Raw genomic sequence first — 10,244 nt, 5'->3', positions numbered from 1 at the left:
TGTCCCCAAAAAATCTTACAAGCGTGAGTAAGCAAAAATCAATAAGCCAATCAAAATACAGAACCCTTGTCACCAGATCAAAAGCTCCCAATACTAATATCAAAAGCTTTTTAACCGAACTTTAATCATATCTGTATGAATAATCATAATCATAGTCAAAAGCGCGACATCGAATCTTGAAGTTCTAAATATGTTCTAATCCAAGATGACACTGGAACTATCAGAAACACATCTGAACCAGGCACTTAACATGCTTAGACAGTTGCCCAATTTCGATGGTCACGATTTGACCCTGGGCACGTTCATACGGAGAGTTGACTACATTCTACAACTCTACCCGACGAGGGACATCCGTCAACATAGCTTGATGTATGGTACTATAGACAGCTCACTGGAGATGCACAACGGATATCACAACTAGCGCACAATAACAATTGGAGCGAGTTGCGGGCCGCCCTCATCAGCGAATATAAGGTGCAAGCGCCTTATGAAGAGTTACTACGACGGCTATACCATACTTCCTTTGGAGGAAACCTTCGTTAGTTTATTGAAGATTTAGAACATAAGTCTTTTATTATAATTAATAAGTTAGAACTAGAAGGCGATGCCGCCAATACCATTTTATACACAAATGCCATGAATAACACAGTCAAAGAAGTCATTATTAAAAGATTACCAGACAAGCTTTATATGACATTAGCGAAGTTTTATATTTCAACAGTGTCTAATTTGAAACAAGTAGCCCAGAGAGAGGGTCAATATGAAAACAGCTCCACAGAGAAACCCAAAACTAACAATCAAAGTAATTCAGGAAATTCGAATTACAAATCAAACCAAAACCAATCAGGGCAGAACTATTATAAGCAAAACCACCAATAATTCAAATCATACCAATTCCCAAAATAACCAACAGCTTCGAGAAGAATTTCAACAAAATCTTAATCAGGGCAGACAAGAAAATCCCCTTATCAGATTCAGAATCAACCTCAGAATCAAAACCCTGTGATAAATCAACCCACTAAAAGGCAAAGAGAGAGTACCAGTGATCAGAGTAAAATGGAATGGTCCGAAAATTTTCATCAATCAACCTCGGATCAGATAGCTCAGACAGAACAGTTGGATCAAATAGATCAACCGAATACCTCCAATCAAATCCCTATGTCCAACTAAAAATCAATAACATTCCTTAAAAGTGCGTTATAGATGCAGTCTCTTCAATAAATATTATCAATGAAAATTATTTTAATTTTCCAGAAACATCAGAAAATTTAAATGTTCAAACAATAAAAGGAATAATTGAGCTTAACAAAAGCGTATCTTTTGCACCAAGCAAACTTTGCCCCAACCATCAAAAATTTTATTGCCATAAGTTTTCATCAACATATGACATACTATTAGGTAGAAAACATCTCAAAGCATGTCAGGCCGTTATTAATTACGAAGAAAATAGTTAAGAGGATTTCAGCACCGCAAAAAAACTGAAAGCCCATTGTCATCACTTGAATTCAAATTATGAACTGATTTTATTAACAATCGTCTTGTGTTCATCAAAGAATTCTAAGACTCTAAGAGGCGACAATTGTTCTTAAAAATTGTTACTCTAATGTTTATATTAATGCTTGTTTATATCATGCAAAGCGTTGTCGACTTGATATTGCGCCGTTCTTAAAATCTTGAGTGCTTTCCCACAGAGTGTGGCCGCATGTTTTGTTTATTTCTTTGTTCAATCTGGATTTGGTGAAGCCATTTCAGATGAACGCGATGTTTATTCTTAAACATTCTGCGAAGGGCCACCAAATGCGACGTTTAGGAATTTCCCTCTAATCTTAAGTTGTCTTATACAAATTATTATTAATATTTAAATTAGTAAGATATGTAACTAATATTAAGGAAACATGACCGGTTACATGATGGAAATTTAATCCTAGTAATTCAATATGATGTTCCTTTAATGCTTGTAACTGGTTTCTTACTTTCTCCAATTCTGCTGAATGGTTTACTATATTTGCTTCTACTGGATTCCAAATTATATTTGCCATGTTACTAATCTCGACCACGTGCGACGTTTTAATAGCTATATACGACTCTGACTATATGCTATGATGAGCCACAATAACTTTATCTTCTGTCCTAGCTGTGTAGCCTGATCTGAGGCTCAAAATTCCTTGCTCTGGTATAGCCATTATCTCTTGCTGTTCGTTACCGCATTGGACTCTAGCATTAGTTTTAGGTGGAACCTTAAATAACCAACTCCTGCTACTATCTAATTCTACCCAGTAAGACGTTGTTTCAATAATCGTTGTGTATATGCAGTTAGATTTGGTATTTTGTTTAAGAGCAGTCAGTTCACAGACATTATCATTGGCACTACTCCATGGCCAACTTCCTTCACATGTTCTCCTATGCGACTGCCAGTTCTGACATTTTAACAATGCTGATTTGGACATTAAATGATACGAATCTATTTCGAAATTTTAAATTAAGTACTGGCTGTCTATACGGACCATTACCATTTGATTATTGTTTAATCATACAGGCAGTGGAATAACTTTATTGAGAAAAGACGGATATCTACCAAAAAGTGGTATTTTTGCATTTATAATTAGCTTTCTGTCAATAAAAATACCTTTTGCCGTCAACAGAGTGTATACATCTTTTAATTCAGTACCTGTTCCTTTACCTGGTAATACTAATGTTTCGGACAATTTGTCCTTAATTTTTGTTATTTCCAACTTCATCTGGCTTGGTTTTAAAATGTTATGGTTCAACCATACCCATGATTAATGTCTATTAAAAGATTAATAACTCCTGTCTGAATTTTTTTACATTCATCAATTACGGAACTCAGTTGCCTTACAATCATGAAAAATTGCATGGATTCTCTATATACGTAATAGCTTTCTTTTTAGTACTTCTGTCATATTTTCAATCCGGTTGTTCATGTTGCGAATGTTTACATTTTTTTCGTCTATAGTTGTCTAAAGAATGTTTGCCGTGGAGTCCACTATCGATGTCTGCCTTTCTTCTAGGTGTTTCAAATTTTGCTCATTTGTCAGTAAATATCTCATGTTTTCTTCCATCTGCACTCTGTCATCTGCATCCATGATGCCGAATAATATGTGGTACAATGAAACCATGAATTCAAACGGTGCTGGCTTGCTTCTTGGCTTATTTTGACTCATAAACAATCTATTATTTTCTTCGATTTCCGTTATTCGTTTTACCATTTTGTCTAATACGAAATGACACTGGTCTTCAAAATTATATAACTTTTGACATAAATCTTTCATTTTTGGAATCAACCTGTCGCCTTTATTAAGCAAGATCCCATGAGGACGCTACTACTTCCACCTCACCCATTGGATCTAAGTACAACGCGGCTGTTGCGTTTAGTTCTTTTTACCGTTATTTTTGGTCGATTATCTTTAATGCTTGCTGCATTCGAATGTTGACAAAGCAGCATTAACATTGCTAACATCATTACGGTTCCTGCTTTGGACAGATGACCGAATCTGTTACTTTTCCGATATCGATTCTCATCAACTTCTTCGGATGATTTTACCCCAACAAGTGGACAGATTTTATTTATAGGCCTTGTAATTGACCCATCTTGCAATTTGATTTTGACCACTATTACTTTATCGTCCCTGCCTTTATGAATTTCCTCAATCTTGCCCAGAGGCCACCTGGCTGGGTGACAATTTTCATCTTTGACCAGCACGACCTGTCCCTTCTCTAAATTCTCTGTGGTTCGTCGCCACTTATTTCTTTGCTGGAGAGTATATAGATATTCGTCTTTCCATTTCGCCCAGAAATCTTTTTTTCATTTTTTTAATTAATTTCCATCTGTCTAAATTTCCAATTTTTTCTTCTGACATGAACTCGGCTGCTTCTAATGTCGGTCTTCCAATTAAGAAATGACCGGGAGTTAACACCTCGTTGTTGTCCATATCTTTACCCGTCGTATATAACGGACGTGAATTTAGCACGGCTTCTATTTGGCACAACAATGTTGCCAGTTCCTCATATGTCAGGTTACTGTCTCCTATGACTCTTTTCGGATTTGACCCCAGCTTCCCATATACCTCGGAAGTGAGGTCCCGCCGGGGGGCTAAAATGCCAGCTAATCTGTTCTCGCTCTAGAACAGGGGGGCAACCTGGACGTTATCTTGAACTCCTTTTTTTGAATTCTTCATCCAGCTTCCTAGCCGCTCCCAAAAAATTTGTACCGTTATCAGAATATATGTTCGCGCATTTACCCCGTCTTGCCACAAATCTTCGAAATGCTGCTAGGAAGGCATCAGTTGTCAAGTCACTAACAACTTCCAAATGAATTGCCATAGTTGACAAACACACAAATACTGCTATGTACCCTTTGAATGTTTTTTGTCCCCGATTTTTTGAGCATCTAATACGATTTGGGCCAGCAACATCAATCCCAGTGTTATGAAATGGGATTGACACCGTTACCCTACTTTTGGGTAGGTTACCCATAATTTGCTCCGCAGTTACTTGGCGATATCTGGCACAAGTGACGCATTCCCTTAGGTATTTTTTAAGAGCGTTTCTTAAACCGAAAATCCAAAATTTCCTTTGAATTCGGCTTCTCGTAAGGTTAATTTCTCCATGTAAGGTTTCCTTATGAGCATCTTTAATCAACAATATTATTAGATTTGATTTATCTAAAATAATTGGATGTTTAGTATCAAAACATATGTTGGCATTTTGCAATCTTCCCCCCACGCGCAATATTCCATCGTTTTCGAAAAATGGATTTAAGCTCAAAATTTTGCTTTTCATGTCAATTTGCTTGTTCTGCGTAAGATATGAAATCTCTCTGCTAAATTGACATGCTTGTTGGTGTTTAATTATAAAATTTTTAGCATTCTTAAGCTCATTGACGGTTAGATATGATGGGTACGCCTTATCTCTTTTTTTTAATGCCAATAAATCTAAATATATAATCCGTAATTCTGACCAGCTTATTTATACAGGAATACTTTTCAATTAGCTCCTGCATAATACTACTTTCTGTATTTAATAGTACGGAATTTACCATAACCTTGTCATCATCTGTTTTTTGTTTAGGCCATTTGTCTTTTGCCTCAACGAGCCACTTTGGCCCATTCCACCACAATTCGCAATCTTTTAACTTATTTGGATAAATACCCCTCGAAGCTACGTCTGCAGAATTATCTTCAGATCTTACATGGTTCCATGTTATTTCTTTGATTTTTAGCATATCCTCTATGCCACCTTGTCCCTTTTCTTTACTAGCAGCGTTTTTAATCCAGCATAGTGTGATAGTAGAGTCGCTCCAAGCATACATTTCAGCAATAGCCTGCTGGACTCTTTGTAGCAATTGCGATAGCAAGTGTGTTGCACATAATTCTAATTTAGGAATAGTTTTCCTATTTTTGATGGGGTTAACTTTGTTCTTACTGGCTATTAAGGTAACTGCCCCACCAATTTTGGCATATACCACCGCTGCATACGCCTTTTCTGACTCGTCAGCAAAACCATGAATCTGCAACAACAAATCAGGCTGTGTCTTGATCCATCGGGGTAATCTGACTTCTTCCAGATACACCAAATTGTCCCTGAAAAATTTCCATTCTGTTGCGTCGATATCGGACAACTCTTGATCCCAGTTTCGCTCAGCTAGCCACAACTTTTGCAAGAATAACTTGCCTATTACTGTTACTGGCGCTATCCAACCTAGTGGTTTCTGTTCTCGTCACAGTGTACCTTAAACCAAAATTCATCTATAAACGGCTTCCACTGCAACCCCAAGGTTTTAATTGCTTCGTTCTCATCAATTTTTAATACTTTATTACCGCCTGTCAATAACTTCTTCAACAATTTCGGATCTATTCGAAATCCATTTTCACAAATTCATTCCTGCCTTTTCCACCTCTATGGAAACCTGCTGAACTTTGTGTTTTGATTCTTGTATTACCTCCTGTCATTAAATCATCCATGTAGAATTCATCTCGGATAATTTCACAAACCATATGGCCCAAGTCCAAATATTCTTTAATAAATTTTTTGTACTCTTCCTTAAGTTTTGGATTTTTCTGAAATTTTTTCTCCAAGCTAAGAAACCGCGCAGTTGCTTGCGCCTTTGATTCACCTAACTCCTTTTCTTTTTTAAACGGGATCGTTACCACATACCTTCCAAAATCATTAATCTTTGTCGTCTTGCTAAAATTTTCTTCACATTCATTAGCCTCTATATCATCTTTTTCATCTGCCTCCATTTCAAAAAAAACGCTCCATATCTGTGATGTCTATTGTTGTAGCTACTATGGACTCATCTCCTTTTGACTTCGTACATCCCGACACGATCCAGCCAAATTGAGTATTTTGCCCTAGCAGGCCATTAATCTTGGCCACTCCACTTTTTAAGATGTGGGTATATACGTCTGCCCCTATTATCAAATCTACCCTCCCAGGTTTCTTAAAGTTGGCTAGCACGTAAGTTTGCCATATTGACATATCAACGTTTGCTATTTTTAATGGAAGAGCTTTCATTAATTGCGGCAATACAATTGCCTCAACCTTAAGGAGTTCTATTTGAGAATCACGCGTCTTCATTTTAATATTTACCTTATATTTTGAAGTTCTAGGTTTTGTTATGGATATGCCACTAATTTCCGTTTGTTTCTTGATCTTGGGCAATTTTAACCTTTGAGCGGCTTTTTCAGATAAAATAGTGCTCTGAGAACCACTATCAATCAAGGCTCTTAACGTTTCATATTCTCCATTTATTTGTTTAACTTGAATTAGGGCTGTGGCCAACAATTTTTGTTGTGCCGTAACACAAGTATTTACCTTTGCCTGTTTTTCCCCAAAATGAAGAAGGGTATGGTGTCCCTTGCTGCACCATGAGCAGACCATTTCATTAGTGCATCTCTTGTTGCTTGAATGCTTCAAGCATCGTGTACACAATTGCACTTTTTGGCTATTTCCACCCTTTCTTTAGATGTTAGCGTTTTAAACTTATAGCATATAAGTGCGCTATGCCAAGGACCTTTGCAGATCGGACAACTATCTTTAAAACCCGCAGCCGGCGTTTTTTGTAATGGTTTTTTATCTTCCTTCCTCATGGCACTTAGTGAGCAATATCTTTGCTCTAAGTATGACAGCAACTGTATCTGCCTGGTTTTTCTGATCTGACTCTCATATAATTGTAGAGTCTCTCTGTCAAATTTCCGAAGTATGTGTTGTGCGAGTATTACGTCAACTTCATCGGACAAATTTGCTTTGATTTTAATTAAGTGTATTGACTCATTAATTATGTCAATCACTCCTTTTATACTCTTTGCGGATTCATTGTTGATCATCGGTAAATCAACGATCCGATTTAATTGTTCGGAAAATACCCTCCGATTATTTTCATACCGCTTGGTTAACAGTTCCCAAGCGGCACTATAGTTGTCAGCTGAACCTGACAATAGATGAGCTACCATGCTCTTAGCTTCGCCTTTTAACGCGGATTTTAAATAATTAAACTTAAGCGCAAGACTTAAATCTTCTCTTTTTTCAATTAATTCCGTAAATAATTCGACAAACAGGTCCCATTCTCTGGGCTCTCCAGAAAATGTGGGTACCTGAATCTTTGGCAACACCGGTAGTTCGCCTCTCACGGTTACATTCTCACTCTTACAATTTTCCCTATTGTTCATTTTCATTTCTAACAGTACCTGGCACACCTGATCTTATTAACATATACTATGCATGTCTCATTGCCTGTTGAAATGTCTATAGTGCGTAAATCTTTGACCACTCTCTCCAGATATTCCTGGAGCTGTTGGGCTCTATCCCAAAATATCTCCTGGTTACCATTAGCGTTCTTATTACTAGAGGTCGCATCCCCGCGCGACTCTCCTTCGCTATCTTCAAACATCTCTGTACTGTTTTCCTCTGCTATTTTTATTTATATCTTATCTGATGATCCTGTTCGCTGCTGCTTGTCCGCCAATGGGTAGAGTTCTCCGTTTTATTTTTTACTGTTTCGTCGCTCAGCTGCAGTTGTCCAGGGCCTATGGGCTCAGGCGGTACCGGTTCCGGACATCGCACCAGAATTTCTTATACTGTCACTGCACGGTCTTCAGTTTCTTCTTTGCAGCTATGTATCTTGTTGCTCTGCTGCTGTTGGTAGTTGCCGACTTGCAACTACATATAGATACATAGACACTAGTTAACCTTTTTTTTTGATATTAGGCTTCGAATACGCCATACACCAAGTTTATATAGTTCTTCTTTTTTTACCGGCGCCGAAATTATTGCAGTTGCCCGACTAGCCAAACTGCCTTTAAATTCGAACGCACGCACTTTTTATTTATTAAGCAATAATATTTTGCTTTTATTTTATACTCTGTCTCTTACCACTGGTGGAAGAAAACTACAGAGTTCCTTTTTTCTCGAAGGACCAAAATGAAGAGGATTCCAGCACCGCAAAAACTAAACGCCCATCTTCATCACTAGAATTCAAATTATGAACTGATTTTATTAACAAACGTCAAAGAACTCTTAGACTCTAAGAGGGTACAATTGTTCTTAAAAAAAGGCTTACTCTAATGTTTATATTAATGCTTGTTTATATCATGAACAGCGTTGGCGACTTGATATTGCGCCACAGAGTGTGGGCGCATGTTTTGTTTGGTTTTTGAGCCCTACTTGATATATGAATCTGTATCAGCCATTTTTGTTTTATGTTTTGTATATTTCTTTGTTCAATCTGATTTGGTAAAGCCATTTCAGATGAACACTATGTTTATTCTTAAACAATATATGAATTCGACCTCTTTTGCTACAGCGATTTTTATTGGCTTCCCCAATTCCACACAGTCGGCAAACATCGAGTCATCATTAATCAAATGGTCAGTAGCTCCAGAATCGAGTATAAATCCAATTTCATTATTAACAAACGTCAAAGAACTCTTAGACTCTAAGAGGGTACAATTGTTCTTAAAAAAGGCTTACTCTAATGTTTATATTAATGCTTGTTTATATCATGCACAGCGTTGGCGACTTGATATTGCGCCACAGAGTGTGGGCGCATGTTTTGTTTGGTTTTTTGAGCCCTACTTGATATATGAATCTGTATCAGCTATTTTTGTTTCATGTTTTGTATATTTCTTTGTTCAATCTGATTTGGTAAAGCCATTTCAGATGAACACTATGTTTATTCTTAAACAATATATGAATTCGACCTCTTTTGCTACAGCGATTTTTATTGGCTTCCCCAATTCCACACAGTCGGCAAACATCGAGTCATCATTAATCAAATGGTCAGTAGCTCCAGAATCTTCATTATTAACTTTCTTTAATTTTTTTCACCATAAATGCGAAACCGTGTTCCGATGTTGCAAGTTGAGCTTGATTATATTGTTGATAAGATTCTTTATTTTTATTTGCCCTTATAAAATGGTAACAGTTCTTTTTAATATGCCCCTCTTTGCCACAGTAATGGCATTTAATGCTAGTTCTTGGTTTCCCATTAAAAAACTTCTTTTGTTATATATATTTATATTTTCTGTTGTTTACGACTGCCTTCATGATTTTTCCACTTGTATCCGTACCTTCATCTCAGCTTGGTCTCATAGTCTAACAATTTGATTTTTACTAATGGTAATATTAGAGTGTTGTCTGACAAAGTTTCAATCGCAGTGATTCCAACATTATAGTTAGAAGGAAGAGTCCGTAGCACATGTGCGATCCTGTTGCTCTCATCCATTAGTGCGGCTGCTGTCAAGAGCTCATCCACCATGTCTTCGAAAATAATAAAAGTTTAATTTCACTAGATAGTTTCATTTGGTTTGTATGCACCTAAATGAGAAGCAACGCTTTTACGCTCGTATACCGCATCTAAATTCAACAAAATTCCACGTGCAATGCAAAAGGAATCGCCTAAAGATTTTGCCAATATCTCCGCATGTTCCCAAGTGTCATCTACTTCATTAGCCATTGGATTATCAATTACTTTAATAACTTTTAATTCGGTAAATAAAGCCCTTAGTCTAAATTTCCATGTAGAATACTTTTCGCCACAGATAGGCTTAATATTGTACTTATTCTTTTCCATTTTCTACCTATGTATTATATACAAATATATATGTATATATAAAAAAAAAAAAAAAAAAAACTGATATGCACGCACAAATCAATTTCACAACTATTTTTTTTTTATACCCTTGCAGAGGGTATTATAAAATTGGTCAGATGTTTGTAACGCACAG

This window comes from Drosophila tropicalis, unplaced genomic scaffold (assembly GCF_018151085.1).
Source record: "Drosophila tropicalis isolate 14030-0801.00 unplaced genomic scaffold, ASM1815108v1 contig_536, whole genome shotgun sequence".
In the NCBI taxonomy this organism is placed as follows: domain Eukaryota; kingdom Metazoa; phylum Arthropoda; class Insecta; order Diptera; family Drosophilidae; genus Drosophila; species Drosophila tropicalis.
The sequence above is the reverse complement of the archived record's forward strand: the minus strand, read 5'-3'. Positions refer to the sequence as shown.